This window comes from Aythya ferina (genome assembly GCF_964211825.1).
Source record: "Aythya ferina genome assembly, chromosome: 5".
Classification (NCBI taxonomy): Eukaryota; Metazoa; Chordata; class Aves; order Anseriformes; family Anatidae; genus Aythya; species Aythya ferina.
In genome coordinates, this window is record NC_140301.1 from 10,575,704 (window position 1) to 10,593,033 (window position 17,330).

General features: G+C 35.3%; 1 long non-coding RNA gene across 2 annotated transcripts in view; it reads left to right on the plus strand.

The window, feature by feature from the left end:
• The window catches only part of LOC311437469, a 317,804-nt gene that overhangs the window by 191,943 nt on the left and 108,531 nt on the right, over nucleotides 1–17,330 (plus strand). The window contains exon 8 of one of the 2 annotated variants that reach the window (XR_014693484.1): nucleotides 11,410–11,479. The exons of the other annotated variant lie outside the window; for it this stretch is intronic. This is a non-coding gene — a long non-coding RNA (uncharacterized lncRNA). The remainder of the gene's footprint in view (nucleotides 1–11,409; nucleotides 11,480–17,330) is intronic. 2 annotated transcript variants of the gene reach the window in all.

Here is a 17,330-nt window from a genome sequence, read left to right on the forward strand (position 1 = left end):
TTACCTTAATCAAAGAGTGTATATCTGAATTTTATAATACTAAAGAAATACAGTAAGGACTCTAAGCTGAAGTTTTGTGTCAAGACTGTGTTCTTCCCTTCAGTTATAGGCACATTAAATAATGCCATCATCCCTTCTATTTATGCAGAACTTCCTATTCCTCAACTGGACAAACAGGGCTCCTAATTTAAAATTATTCCTATTCTTGTTCATTTGCAGTTATACAGTCTGAATTTGAGCCAGAAATTCAAAAAATACAAAAAATGATTGTGTTCCTTTTGAGATAAGATTTCTAACATCCCGCTAATTCAGCTGCTGTTGCATATTATATACCTGCCTATATGATTTCTTGGATTGGATTTCTGAATACATTACTAGCTTTAATTTCCAATATAATTAGTTGCTCTACTACATTTACACTGCTCGGTGAGTTTACGGTACAGAGAAGGGGATGAGACAGCTACAACAAAAGATGTTGTAGCATTGTTAAGAGAGGCTTATACAGAATTCATTGAGATTGTAATAAAAGTCTAATCTCACTCAGTCAGGAAGTTATGTAAAGCTTCAAATTTCTTCAAATATCCCCTTATTTTTGCCAGTAGATTTGAAATGAGACAGAATGAGATAATATAGAGATCAGCCTGAAAAGTAAATATGGGGAGAAAGCCACTAAGAATGGATGAAACACAGAAAACGGGTGCTGAGAAATCAGCCAGCCTTGATAAACATTTCCTCATCTTACAATAAATTCTGTCCAGTAAAAGGAACAACAACAACAACAACAACAACAAATAATAATAAAAGAATTTTTTCCATGCACTAGATAAATTTCATGCATTTCTTTAAGTGAGCACCTAAAAATTTACTGTGAATTATAACCCAATCCGTCTATACGCTATTGCTGATGGCAGGAATCCATGTTTCAGAGCCACTGCAGTCCCAGGCAGAAAAAAGGATACACCATTGAGACAGCAAAAAGCTTTCCACTTGGAGAGTAACAAAAATGTTTTCTAATTAGAGTTGAAAACCTTGCTCCAAAAGGGTCATTATTTATGGTGAAAGTCACTCATGTGTAACAGGCTGATGCACCACTGAAGTCCCACTGCGAAGCTTTAATGGGATTTAAGTTGTTGTATAGGCCTTGTGATTTTTCCGGTAAGCATATTGAGCATCCGCTGCACAAATCCAATGTTGGAGAAGGAACCAAAATGATTAAACTGAATAAAATAATGCATTCTCAGTTATTGTTCCTGATTTTCAAGTGCAGCCTTGTACAAATAAGATAACAGCCAGATATTGGCTCAGGGCCATTACCAATAATGTCTGTGTCAAAGAGGAGTATCTGCATCACATTATAATGAAATATCTTCCTTTTAATTTTCACTTATTAATTTCTTCCCATACATCATTGAATTGAGGAAACAATGCTGTAAGTCAACATCAAAATGTCTGTGCAAATGGTAATCCAGTATTTCTCCATTTGTAAATTACTCTGTTTGGATTAAGACCCGTGCTTTCCAATTGCCTGTAACAATACACTAATTAATAGATTGAATGCCTCCTGCTTAATAAAGTATTTCAAAATGTAATGATTACATATATTCAGTCGATTCTTCCTCTGCATCATGTTTTAGCTTGATTAAAATTAATCTGAGGGAAGAAACTGAATGGTTTTTAATTATCTTGAATTGTAGCTATTACCTAGAGTATATTCTATAACAATAATTCACAACCGATGCCTGGAGGAGGGGCTGGGACATTGACTTTGTTGCATCTTTCACTGTGACCTACCTTTGTTGCTTTATTTCTGGAAACTGAACTTGTCTTGACTACTTCTTCATTTATAGTAGTGATTTTTCTCTATTAATAGTGTTGAAGCACATATATATTTTTCTCAGAATTTGACGTTAGCAATTATATTTTTCTAACTTTAAGTACAATACGAGATGCTGCCAAACAGTGTACAGTAGTGGGAGTGATGATTGTACAGCTGTATTTCAGCTTGTCTGCAGACATTTAAAAAATGTTATTGAAGACGACATTTTTAACCATCTGCTGCTGCCGGGTACCAATAAGAGAACTCTAGTATTAACAGAGGTATTAAGAAGGGCCACTTGTTTTCTATGGGTATGTGTGCATTCACAAGTGCTACAGAGTGCAGGCAGCAGCTCTGGCGAATGGAGGAACTAACGTGTATAGCTGTGTGTAAAAATGCTCTATGAACTTCAGGAGGTTTTACCTGACAGTAGTCTAAGACAGTAGCTCCTGTGGAATGAATGCCAATAGGTGGTTCAGCGTCATTAGGTGTGCTTCTGGAGCACATCTTTGGATTTATTTCCACCTGAAGAAGGACCAATCCATGCAGTCCAAAATCACATTGCAGTGAGAATTGAAGAGCAGTAAGTGGGGATGTTAGGAGATTGACATTGAATCCACTGTCCTAAGACGATTATGTAAAGGTGCCCTATGTGTAGGATGTTTCTCACCAGTGAGAGCGGTATCAGTGCACTGCTGGTACAGAAAAGCTTACTTTCTTTTTAGGTTTAGTGGTCCCTTTCTTTTAAGATCATTACCTAAGGCAACATAAGTGGACTTAGAATGGCAAAATATTTAAAAAGAGATAGTTCTCATCAAACTAACTGATAGAGTTAGAAAATAGACACGTTTGGGGGCATATAGTTCTTTATTGGGTCATATTTGGAGATTTAAGTATTCAACCCTAGGGACCTAGGTTTTTGCTGAGTACCATACACTCGCAGTTTTCATTGTCTTGAAGTGGATCTGTTGATGCCAAATATTGCTAAAAATTAGAGCAAAAGCACTTCAGATTGCATCCAACTCATGAGCAAAACATTCTGAAGACATGGGGCTAAATGCCTTGAGACAAAGTGCATCCTACAAGAATGAATTTTGGGGAGCAAACACAAACAAAAACTATAGTTTTGAGCAACACTTCCCTGTCATCAGAAAGAATGATAGTAGCCCAAAATATTCCAATTGATTATTGTTAATAACAAATGATTGTATCACACATTTGTCACATCACCATGATTTAAATGATCTGTGGATCCAGTTTCAAATCAGTGTTTAGAGTATGCCAAAGCACTGCACTAACCAATCAGTGAAAAGAAGTGACATATATATATGTGTGTATATTAAAACAAACAAACAAAACAAACAAACAAACAAACAAACAAACAAAAAAAAAACAAGCAGAGAACACAGGACTAGTATTTGTAAGTAATCCCATTCAAGAATATACAAGGAAAGTAAAAGTCTTTGTTTTTCTATGTAGAATGTTGCAATTAGGAAATAGAAAGGAAAATGGGGAAAAATCAGGAAGTTGCATGTGGGTTTAAAAGAAGTTAGGGAACTGTATCTAGTAATGCATGAATAAATAACTAATCTTAATAATGAAATACAAGATTACTGAAATATCTGATTTATTAATTTCTCGTATTTTTCAGTTAGGCTACCAGACAGGATAGACTTCTCATCTGTATTTGCAAGGGGAAAAAAAAAAGTAGTGGAAAAAATCCGAACCTTTAATTAATAATATAAACTAGGAAGATAGGTGGGTGAATTGGAGAACACCCTTGCATTAACTCTAGGAAAAAAAAAAAAAAGTCAGAAAGTATAAAACAAGCTCTATGAGGTTGAGATACACTGAATGGGTAACTTTAAATCTCCTATGTGGTTTGTAGAGATGTATAGAAGACTTCCCATCCACAAGAAGCAGTTTAGATGAAAGGTGTGACAAAAACACAGATCAGATAGGAAAAAGTTCCAACAGCTGAAAATCTAATATTGCCAATTTACCCAAAGAGATGAGCTCCCTATAAACATCAGTTCTATTGGCAATATTTGATTATTCTTGATAAATAACTAAATTTAATAAAATTGTCTATAGAAGTAGAAAGTTTTAAATATTTTTGATCTAGGTAGATCTAGTCAAAATTATAATCTCTGTATTTTGTGGGTTATTCAGGCTGTCTTCAGCTGAACGTTATGGATTTGAATGTATTTCTATTTCAGTAATCTCTGAGTATATCAAAATAGCCAAGTCTAAAACCTGCAGTATTTCAGTGGAACCCTTCTGGTATCCACAGTTCCTGCTAGAAATTGTCATCTTGTGTTTGTTGTGGAAAAACAAATTTTAAAAAATATATTGTGTTTGCCTTTTGATATTTTTCTTAATATTGAGAAACACAAACAGCACGGGCATTCATCCTGTTTTTACTTATCTCGTATTTTTGCATTTTGGACTTGTATAATCTCCATTTGAATAATACAAAAGATTTCTCAAAAATATGTGGGGTTTTCCATTTTTCTATATTAATTATTATTTAAATTATAGTATTGCATTTCATATTATTCAATATAGGGACACAAGTGAAAAAGATACGACTTTGTCTTAAGAGATTGTATATTGGGATTTATTTCTGGGTTCAGTAAATGCTATTACATTATCAACTTCGTGCATGCCATTCCTCATGAGAAAATACATAATACCTTTTATTGCTCTGAGACATTCAGAGTGCTCCAAAGTATGATGCATTGTGCCAATGCGTAGTATTTTTATTACTTAAAGTGTGGGAAATCTTTTATAAAAAAAGGAAATTTCAGCTGTTTCTTTGATGTTACTTTATACCAATATTCACAAATAGTTCGACATCGGATCTTTTAACCTAGAACAGAGTGGAAATTAAACAAAGTGACAACAAGACTTAAAAACAATCCAAAAACAGAACTCTCATTTTTTATTGTACTCTCAGTTTAATGTCTTTGTGTTCAGATATTTACAACATACCAAACAGGATAATGCAGAACAAAGCCAAGAGAGTTCTGCATATCTTTAATGACCAGTAGGTTCCATTAAATTAAATAGGAGTATATTATGAGGCTAGTGTTAGATAAAAATCTAATTATTATTTTTTTAATTTATTTACACTGTGTTCATTGGTTGAGGATGAGCAAAATTTAAATTTATTTTCACTGCACTTAGTTTGTCGAGGGAAGGGATTGTCCCGCTCTACTCTGCACTAGTCCAGCCTCACCTTGAGCATTGCGTGCAGTTCTCGGCACTACAGTACAAAAAGGATGTAAAACTGTTGTAGAGCATCCAGAGAAGGGCAATGAAGATGGTGAAGGGCCTAGTGGGGAAGACGTATGAAGAGCGGCTGAGGTCATTTGGCCTGTTCAGCCTGGAAAGGAGGAGGCTGAGGGGGGACCTCATCACGTCCTACAGCTTCCTCACAGGGGGGAGTGAAGGGGCAGGCGCCGACCTATTCTCCTTAATCACCAGTGATAGGACCTGCGGGAATGGTGTCAAGCTGTGACAGGGGAGGTTCAGGCTGGACATCAGGAACAGGTAGTTCACTGAGAGGGTGGTTGCACACTGGAACAGGCTCACCAGGGAAGTAGTCACTGCACCAAGCCTGTTGGAACTTAAGAAGCATTTGGACTGTGCACTTAATCACATGGTCTGAATTTTGGGGTAGACCTGTGTGGTGCCAGGAGTTGGACTCGATGATCCTTATGAGTTCCTTCCAACTCAGGATATTCTATGATTCTGTGATTCTGATATCAGTAAAAGAAAATATATAAAAGCTTGCTTGAAACATTCCTTTTAAAAAACTAATTCTAAAAATTATTTCCTGCTCAGAGAATGGAAATGTACGCATAAATTACATGATTGATGAATTAATGAATTTCACAATCTGGGTGAAGAATTTCTCATGAAAAGTTGATGAATCATGAGTAAAATGGAGAAAATATAAATCTTCATATGGAGATGCACAGGAAATTTGTGTAACATTAGATTCATATGTCCTGAAATTTCACCTAAGCCTTCTTGGCCTATATTTAGGCAAAATATGTCATGTTGTACGAAAGAACTATTGCTTGTAGAAATATCACCTCCTCATACCAGAGATGAATTTGTTCCAATATCTTCTGAAGTTTGATCCTGCATTATTTTGATTTTCTTTTTAGCAGTCACAAACACTGTACCAAGAATATTTAGTTTTATCCATCACCATGCTACATTCTACTCCTGCTCAAAGTTTTGGAACATATGGCCATTATGTATAAATTTCCCTTCCTTTTTTTTCCCCGTAGACTCATTACCTTGCCTTTTGAAATGCTTAATTGCTTAGTGTGCCCATGCTTCAAGTCAATTTAAGCAATTCTGAATTTTATTGCCCTCCTGATTTTTATTGACCATTCCCCTCTATATTAGATTCATAATCAAATTTAGTTGCCTTCATGCCCTCTCCTTCCTTCAGACTACTAAGATTTTAACTTGATTATGTGCAAATGCAGTGGTCAGTTTCCTGTAAAAGATTTTTTTTTTCCCCTTTGGTTCTCAAAGCCAATACTTTGCCCATGTTCTTAACAATTTGTGGTTATTCGTCACTAACACTTTGTGAGTGTAATTTATAAGCATAGTTCTTTCTCAATTACACCATGGACTGCAATGACAGTCATTCCAGTCTTTTGGATAGTTTGGAATGATGTCCTTTAAACTATGATCGTTCCTAGTGAGAAAAAAAAATAAACTTGTGTCGTCATGTTGTTTCTTCATCTTTGTATTATTGAGCTGTTAGTAAACTTCAAAACATCTAATGTGAGAGAGATTAGAAACACAACTATGAGACTAGCATCTTATGGAGACTTAGAATATGCTGTGTTTCCATGAGGAAGCCTTTGAGGATTAGCGTGCTGAACAAGACTTATATGGAACTGTGGGGGACATGATCATCTCAGACCTTCTTTCACCAGTTTTTTGTTATTATGTTAGGCTTTATTGTAATTGCCTGAAACTGCCATTTCATCATCCTAAGAATCTTTGCTGAGGACTGCATGTTAAGTTACTATGTGTGGTTTGGAAATTGCCATAAAAAGTTAAAAAAAAAAAAAAAAATAAAAGTAATATTGGAACGGTGATTGGTATGGAGAAATTAATGAGTGAGGTACATACATAAAACTCAGTTTGCTTGACTGGGGAAATGAAAAAAAAAGGAAGAAAGAAAAGAAGATGACTTTCTTTAATTTCATAATACCACCAGCATATGTTTACATTGCTGGCAATAATGGATGCCCCTATTGTATAGATGTAAGCTTAGGCTTTTCTGTCTTATCTATTCTTGTTATACCAGTCCAATGCTTCTTACAATAAGCCTCATGTTTAGCCAACATAGCTGAGTCAATATAATTTGGATGAATGCACCATAAATCACAGTAAGTGCATGCTTCCTTTGTCAGAATATGCTCTATATAACTGGAAAGTGACACAAGTCATAGTAATAGTGCAGATCAATATTGCAGAGACCAGGGAAATTATTGGCTTAGCATTTTTAAAAATCACATTGACTCTTATATTGTATGGTATGTGTATTCTAAATACGGAAGATGCTTTTCTAGTATAGCTGTTGTCTTCCTGAGGAATGGAAACAAGCTAAGGAAGGAGAAATTATTATAAATATCAAAGTGCTTTTGAAACAGTCTTCAGTGGATGGAAAGTCTCCAAAAGTTAGTACCATTAAGCAGAATACAGATACTTCTTAGCTCAGTAGAAACACTGAAAGCTGTTAGGCCATTTTTTTTCCTAATCACTTACCTTTGTGTAACAGACTTGAATTGACTTTGGGGAAATGAAAGATGAATCAAATGCGTTTTCTGTCTTTTCATTAAAGCAGTCCTTTGGCAAATCTAGTGAGGGTCTTCCTTGACCCACTTCCACTTGCAAGCTGCATCTTCAGGCAATGAATCCATGCCAGCAATATTTCAATGAATGCCAAGCTGAGAATAACTGTGATATTCTGGAACACGATTAAGGACTTTCTTTGATTTCCTTTCTCTTTAACCTGACTGAAATACTGGAAAAGGACCAAAACCAAGAGCTGATAGAGAACTGACAACTAATGAATCACCATTTCCATCTCTATTAACTTTTAAGAATTAAGAATGATAGCTTGAAGCCCTCTTCTAGACAAAATGCAGCATCAGAAGGATATTAAGGCAAGATGGAAAATCGGAGAGGAGATTTCTGTTTAAATAAATCTGTTCTGTAGGAGGGGGACATGCGGACATGGGTAATTTTCTTTCTGTGTAACAGCCTGAAAAATGTCATGATGCTTCATGTTAGCTAGCAGATGAGAGAGCTGTGTTATGCTGTTTCCCTGTTATAGTACAAGCAGTAACAGTGCATTTGAGTACATCTTATACAATATGCCAAACTCTATTGACTTGATGTAAGAAAACTGGTAACAAATAGCTGAGGTTCTTGCATATTCTGAACAGCACAGAGTAAAGATATATAAAGCATTTAACTCAGGCTCTCTCAAATATTTTCTTTTTGTCTCTAGGTGCTTGTTTGTGTTTGGCTTGTGTCTGTGAGCTTTTTCACAAAGAAGAATTCTATTTCTTATGTATAATGGAGAGTTTCTGTAAATATTTAAGGTTGCTGTTTATTGATATACTACACGTTCAAGTAATAGTTGCAAATAATAGTTCTCATTCATGATTAATACTTTTTTTTTTTTTTTTTTTTTTTTTTAATTCCTGATGTCAGTTAATCTTCTGCAGTGGTTATATTCTCTGACCCCCAAAAGATCTCCTGATTCTTTTGAGCTTCAGTTTTGCACCTGTAGCTCACAAGGAACAATGTTCTGGTGTTCCACTGCATTCACACTTCTGTATTTGCCCAAGTCTGTGCAGCCATGTCTTGAAGTAATTGAGATCAACCTCCAGAGTCAAGCTTTGAGGTCAACACCCAAAGTCAAGCTTTACAAATCTGTGTCCCTGCCTCAACTGGTATTGTACATTTAGCCTGTCCAGAAGCCAAAGATGCTCAGCTGTTAACCATCTGTGTTTTTAGCTCTGCTACGATTTGGTAACATGTATGAGAGATCAAATAAGTATGAAATAAATTAAAGAATAATCTGTAACACTGGTAGCTTGAATCCAGCTAGCATGACCCTGTGCCATTGCAAGCAGTTTAATTCAAGGTACATGAAACATACAAATGGTCATTGACTTGATGAACTTAAGAAAGTACAAGCAGCAGACACAACTACACAGGATGTGAGTTCTGATTGTTTTCATCCTTGCAGAACTGCGGACAATTGCCAAGAGTTGATCTTTAATGTTGGCCCAGCTGGATAGTTAAAGACTTTAGTTTACAGAAATGTGGATTGATTGGAATTAGGTTTTGTTTTCTTTAAATATGTAGATCATCAAGCATTATCATCTCCATAATATGGCAAATAATTTTTTAATAACGTTCTAACAATTTTCCTAGTCTTGATCTACATCCATTTTTACTTATAAATACGATTTGAGCAAGAACAGACTTGACGATATTCCATCTCCAGAACAGAAAACCTACAAGTAAACACACTAACAACACAAACAAGTATGCCAGGACCGTACTATGGATATTTCAGGAATGAACCATGCTTAGAAACTGTGCTCTGTAAACATTTGAAAAACTCTTTGATTTATTTCACAGTATACATTTACCCTTTCAGCAGCAATGCAATACCTTAAAGCCTTGTGTGAGTCTAACTTTCCTTATAATGTAGAGCATAGGCACATTTCATACATTGCCCATGCTTTCTGAAGGCTCACCAGAGATCTTTTGCAAGGTTAATGTTGGTGAAGGATTCCATGATCATATTTTTACTGGGAAGTAGTTCAAAGACAATTGTAAAATCTGGCTTCCTGCTAGGTGGCAGAGAGAGACAGTGGTTTGCAAAGTATTTCTGCATGTGTGAAATAGAGGAGTGAAAAGCAGCTGGTTGTGGAGCCAGGTTTACAGGAATATATTGTATTTTACTGGCCTAGCCTTTGATAGTGAAACCAAGTTTTGATAATTGTTGTTCTGAAAGACTGGAAGGAGCAGATTGATTGATGCAGCCTAGAGCTCTCAAAATTGCATATAGGAAAAATGATCTAATTTCACCTTGTTCATTTTAGTAACCTACTTGGAAGGTGTACAGTCCTCCAAGCCATTTCTTACAAACTAATATTCAGTGTGGAGAACCATGCTGTTGTGGTCAGCTCAGCTGAACTGCTGAAGCAAAAAGCTTTTTTTTTTAAATAATATTTTTAATGAAGAAATTCCATTAGCCACACTACAGAAAACTGGAAAAATAGGCTATCTCTACTGCAGTTATTAGAGTTACACCAGAAATCCATTGCTGCAGGTAAAAACATATAATCCTGTCTATTTGCAGCCCACACCTGCAAGGTACCTGCTTGACCTTGCAAGGTCATACCCCAAGAATGTGAAGTGTAAACTTTCTTAATGAAAATAATACAAGATTTTTTTGAAAATCTTGGGTTTGTGGTTTTTTGTTTGTTTGTTTGCTTGTTTTTAATGTTTTTTATATACCACCTTGAGACTCATGAGATTTCTGTGGGTTGGATGTGAGGTGATTGTGACACAATATTTATTATAAAAAAGAAGATATATTGAGCAGTTCAAATTTGTCATCAGCATCTTTTTTTTTTTTTTTCTTTTTTCTTTTTTTTATACTGTCGAAATACATTATTTTCAGGATTACCCAGAATCGAAACTTCTTGGAATGAAAAGAATGAAAGCTTTGTGTGATATAAATACAGCACAAGTATTCATATTGTTAAAATTGTATGAATTTTTGCAAAATTCATCTTACATTGCAGGTATTCTTTGCAAAGTAACAGTAAGGCTCATGAAAGATTATTATAGGCAATGGGAGTGAAACTTATATTTAGTCTCTCTGTACTTTCTGCTATATTTTTTTTCTTCCTTATTTTGAAAAACTCTAATATCTCAGTGAATTACAGTAGGAACTTGAAATTTGAAAGAGACAAAAAATCCAGAAACAGAGCTAGTCTTTTGATCAGAAAAAAGGCATACTTATCAGGATAATTATTGAGCTAATAAAAAAAAAAAAAAAAAGTTTTTTGCACCTCATATATTTAAGAAGATTAGAATATTATAAAAATATTACAAAGAGCATGACAATAGAACATGGTGGGAACAAATCATGAAGAAAGAGAGAATGGTCTTAAAAGAAGATAATTTTTCACTGAAAAGAGGTCATAAAGTTTGGTTGTGTGTATTTAACGGAGAGGCACAGGAATAGATAGTAACCCTCATTATCTACTGAGGGAATTTCTGTGCTAGGATGTCTTAAAATGTCTATTTGATGAGGATCTTGGAAGGACAAAGATGAAAGTACTTTTCATTTCTTTTTTTTTTTTTTTTGAGGAAAAAGGTTGATAGTCCAAATGTAAGTAACAAGAATGGGAGATGGGGTGGGGGGGAAAGGAATTTTGAGATAAAAAAGAATATGGAGGATGGCAGTAAGAAATAAAAGCTGAGAAGTTTACATCCTAGATCTCCATATAACTTTTCAGATAAATAAGAAGAGCTTCATGTTGATATGGGAAGTGTCAGAAAGCCTTGAAGACACTCAGAGAAGTCAAGGTGAGAGGATGATTCAATGGTAGTAGAAGAACTGCAATTTAAAACAATTTATTAAAAAAAAAAAAAAAAGAAAAAAAAAGAGGAAATTAATTAGCAAAGACAAGAGGCTTCAGCATTTGAGGTACAAGATGACAAAGCTAGATTATAGAATGTGTTCATAGAATAAAAGGATGAAACTACTTTTAGAATTGGTGGGGTGGGGTGGGAGGGTCGAGTTTATTTAATAGAAACATTGCCTGAGTGGGAAGTAAAATTCAAGGACAAAATTTCAATGTGCACTGAAAAGTTTGTCTGAATAACTCCCCCATGCTTTCTGTAGAATTAACACAATAGCTTTAATCCTGTTGTGACAAAGAAAGTATGGTTTATTTTAAAGAGGATTGTTTTGGAAAGACGGTCCCAATTTTCTTTCTAGATAAGAGAGAAAATGTGTTGTTGGCTTCCCACTGCTATTTGAGCATCCAACAGAAGCGAAGTAATCAAAGTGAAACTCTAAAACAACAAGAATAAAGCTTGCAAGAAAACACATTGTTCTGTATAAAACAAAAGGGTTTTTCAAGTCATAAATATAGAACACTGTTAAAAAAGTGTATCATCCAACTAGATTCATTAGTATTAGATTCAGTAGATTTTTTGGCCATAAGGGCACCTTGAAAAAAACTCTCTCCTTAAGAAAGCATGAACTTCATCTTAGAATAAAGAAACACAGCTATTATATAGTGTTCTCCCCTGCCTATACCTTTTGATTGTTAGCCTCTTCTGTTTATCCTTCTTCAAAATGTCTAATTCAATTTTACTCAAATTTTTCTTATGTCTGGAATTTATTTATTTATTTATTTATTTTTAATATTAAGCAAAATGACTTAGCTTATTATTCTGTCTCTTTCACCTGCTTTCACTTGTTTTGGTCATTTCTTGATGGCCACTATGTTCAACTGTCAGTTAAGATCTGGAGGAAAAACAAATTTCACTATAATGTTTTCACTATAATGTTTAGCATCTGTAGAGAAGCTAAAATAGCACAGTGTATTTTCTATGCTCTTCTAAAGGGGAAGTAATTTGAAAAAGTCCAGAAGGATAGTAGAGCTTAGGGATATGGTTTAGTGGAGGGCTGTTAGCGTTAGGTTGGAGGTTGGACTCGATGACCTTGAGGTCTCTTCCAACCTAGAAAATTCTGTGATTCTGTGATTCTGTGATATTTAGAAGAATGGTTCTGGAATTTCAAATATGCTTGGAATGCTAATTTATCCTCAGGATGCAGCAGTTCACTGTTAAACTATATTTTCAGGCCAAACAGTCAACCTAACAGTACACATTATTTTCCCTGAAGAGAACAGATCTAGAGGATAAGTAAAATCCAAATATTTGACTGATCTAATAGTTACAGAAAAATACTGCAGTCACATTTCAATTTGACTTTAAATTTCACTTAAACTATGTTAATTAAACTGTGGTTTAGTGTATGTAGGCAAAGATAACTTTTTGGAAATGCCAGAGTACTCAGGAAAACTAAGCATGAAAACATATGTGATCTTAAGCAAATAGTTACCAGATGTCTGATAGCACTTTCTACTCCAGATTTTCTTTTGTCTGGTAGCTAGAACCATAACTTAAAACAGGGCCTCTTAAAAGCTACGAGACCTATCTAAAACTTTTCTCTGAAAACATTCAGTTGACAGAGCCCACTGATGTAACTCCAGGTAACATCCAGTATTACAGACATACTGCTAAGTGGTCAAAAATATTGAATAGGACATTTTGATAAAACAATAAAATAATAAAGGATATCCCCAAAGCATTGTTTGTAAGCAATATCTACACATCACTTAAACATCTGTACTCAGCTTACAGTAGCACTGGGACTGTAATATTCCCATTCATGTCCCCAGTACAAATTCTAAAATGCTGCTACAGATTATATAAATACGTTTGTCATATTACACATATATTTTTATATATTTATATATGTATTTATATTAAAAATTGTGGTGTCATGCTTTCCTTTACAAGAATAACTAGGACTGCTAAGCATCTGAAAATCTAACCTTCATAAAATAAGTTTTAAAACAGCTAGTAAAAAAGCTTTCTGGATTGATAATATTGATTGTCTGTACATTTTGGGAAAACAGACATTCTGAGGAACAAAATCAAATCAAAAGGGTAAAAGTCATGAGAGAGAGTTTTAAGGATATTGTCATACGTATATGTTAAATAGTGAGGCTAATTAATAATTGTAGCAGTTTGTGAAGTATTCTGGTGCATTTTTCATTGCTAGGAAACAGTAAAATCAAACCTGATTGTATTTCTGAAAAACAATGTCTTGTTCAAACCCAGCCATTGGCCTGTGAGGCTGGAATTACTGCATGAAAATCAGCTACTGCTAAACAGGAGGTTAGAGCATACATAGTTAAAATGGGCTTTTCTAGATTTCAAATGCTGTAACGCGTGAAAGCATTGCAATGCCTAATTGTGAACTCAGTGAATCAATCCCCTTTGTGTTCCTATAAATACAAATATATTAAGCCACAATTCTGGCTTCAGCCTCACGTTAATTTATTTTCCTGACAATTCTTTTATGTTGGAGAAGGTTAAATAGTGAAAGTCTGTGTTTGAAGGGGAATGCTTAGAAAGTGTGTTTTCATTTTCATAAAATAGTAACCTGGTGGTCTTTAAGTTTTTTATGTTTAATTTGCAGTAGGAATCCAACTTTTTATTATAGTTGGTACTGAAGCAATGATTTTGTAGGGAGCTGAACTGAACTCTGTTCTGCTTTTCTTACTCTGAACACATTTTAAAGCTAAAACTTTGCTTTGTTGTGCTGTTGAAAAACTACTGCCACTCAAACAATGCTAAGCTGTTTACTGTCAAAGCAGTGGTTAAAGGCAAAAAGCCTTCACTGTCTCCAGCATGGGCTTAGGCATTCTTCGATCCTGGCAGTGCAGAGCAGCTCAGTGCCTTTCTCATCTCCAAGCCTGGCTGGGTTTCACAAATCAGGCATTTCAATACCCACCTCAACCATAGGAAACACTTGATGAAATCTGTTGAAGAAGCTCTGCCAAAAGCATGCCAGGAAGGCATAGGGATAAGAGCATTCCTGCAGCATGTGGGAGACTCAGCTTGATTCACATTTACTGAAGAGGGTTGGAGACACCATTTCCAATCACCCAAGGGAGTGCCCTCCCTCTCACACCACAGGACATTCTGGTTTCTTGTTTGTCTTAAATGATTGTTCATACATCTCACTTGTTTGTGAGCTTCTCTTTCTTTAGTTATGGGCTAACTTTTGTCAGTTGCCCTTCCTGAATTAAGAAACAAATAAACAAAGACGTCAAATGAATATATGCCCCTCAGTCCTAATGCTGATTTATGCCCTACACAGGGTTCACAAACAGCACATGTTGAATCAGGGATGCACTTGTCATTTTTCTCAAAAGAAAAATTCAGCCATCATTACCCAGCTCCTGAGGTGTGCCCTGGGTGTGTACGATCATATAGCTCAACCTGCTATTTTGAAGTCTTTACTGTTTCAATGCATGGTGTAGGAAGCCTGAGTACTTCATTCTGTGCTCTGGAATCCAGTTAGTGTAATGACATTCCCAGCACATGAGTTCTGCTGTGTACCTAGTCCTTTAGCCCGTGTGGGCAGTTCATCTGATCATCCTTTGAAAGCTGTGACATGCCATAAAAATCCACAGAGGACCATTTTGAAGTATGCATTAGATGAAATATCCAAAGATATGCATTAGAGCCCAGCAGACCAGAACAGTTGCATATAAAACATTATAGTATATCATGAAAATAGTTACAACTAATTAGTTTAAAGTAATAGACTACCATAATTATCATCTACAAAATAATTAGTATTAATTACTTAGAGGATTAATTAGTTGCTTCTGAAATACTTTAAGATGAAAAGCAAAGAATAAATGCCAAGTATCATGACCTGTTTTCCCTTATAACTGATTGCAACAGATTGTGAAAAATGTGTTTCCTTCTTTATACAAAATTGTATTGCATGAGGCCAGTATGTGGCAGTATTACTGACTGGATCTAAAAGGATTTTGTTGTTATGAAACCCATTCAGAGAATTGTTCCTTTATCCAACCTAAAAGAGTGATCACAGCTCTCCAATGGGGAGATCTGCAATGTGGAAAATAATGTAATTAAGATTCATCATGCGTAGGGAGTGAAATCCATCCCCATGTATTGATCTGTAGTGTATTTTTATATGGATACCAAGATTAAGAATCTAATTACTACATACTGAGAGCAAAATTCAACCCTAGAAGAATTAACTACAACCAGTTCAAAGATGCTGTTCAAGAATCCCTGTAGCGTTTGTGCCTCACAAAAGCCCCACATTAAAGTTCCTGGCTTTCTAAAGTGTCAAATGCCAAGATCTCTTAATGATGTTAGTGGGAGTAGCGGCTGCTTTTCAAAACCTTTGAATACAGGGCCCTTTGAGGCTTGAGGGACATAGGCAGCTTTGCATAGGCTCTGAATTTATCTAGTATGAAACAGAAAACTGGGCATGTGAGATAGCCATTGGTTTGTCAGTGCATCTTACCAGATAAGATGGTGCTGAACTAAAATAACAGCTTAACTGTGATTTTCCTTTTATTCCACATATATAAGAAAGCAGAATGATGGATAATGCTGAATGTTAGACATCTGCAGAAGTCTGTGTGCTAACCTCTAATCTAAAAAGCAGTATTTTTCTGAAAATTGAAAATAATCTGACTTGTCCCTTCTACAAATGAAAAAAAAAATAATCTAGTAATTAAATCCCATTTTACATGATGGCAAGTTTACTGCATTAATATTAAAGGATGAGGAAATGGAGTTATACATCTCCAAAACCATGGAGTGATAAGGAAAATCCTGTGATAAATCCTTAACTGCAAGAGTGTTGGCAGACAGCTTTATATCTGGATATTGCAAAGTCTTGATGCATTTATTGTCAAGAGTCAGAGGCCAACTGCAATATATTCTTAGACGTGAAGGGTCAGCAAGTGACCTTCAGCTCTTTTAAATATTTTAGAGCAATTACGTTAATACTTGTTCTTAAGCGCCAAAAACATCTATGACTGTTTCATTTATCCTTTCTAAAATTGTGTCAAAGTGCTCCTTTGTATATTAACTACCAGCAAGTGATGAGCTATTCAGCGGGATCTAAAACCTCCATGAAGAATTTTAATCATCTGAATGTGATGTCAGTATTATAATGCCTACAGTCCTTAAATCTTCCCTATTTCCTTTAATTCTTTTGGTGAAGATTAAAAATGTGAGAGAAGGCGTACATACTGCACATGGCAGGAAATACTAAGGCCCAGTGTTAATGTAGCATGTTCCCAACTCCACTGAGTTATATAGCAGTTGCAATTGTGCTATTTATGGACCTCCTGTGCCTCTCAGGAATTCCTTAAAAATTTTTGTAACCCATTGAAGTTCCACATATTCCACTATAAAGAATTGCTGATCCATGAATTTCTTCTTTGCTTTTTCCTAGTTTCAAGAATGGCCTTCTATTTCATCTGGAAGTATATAAAATGCATAGACCTAAATGATGAATCACACAACATAACTATCAAAAAATAATTGCTGAATATCTGACATAAAGAGTATGTGAGGAGTCACACTGCAAATTTTATATAGTTAAAACATGTGTCACATACTTTTAAAGTCATTAATACACTAGCAGACACATGGTTTGGTTTGCAGTTTTCTCTTCAATATAGGCATTTACAGTGCCTTTGTTGGAACGTGCTGTTGAAAGCATAGCTGGTTGTGAAAACTGGACTCACTTGCACCTTACTCCCCAGTTCTGCTGCCCACTCTTCCAGAATTGGCC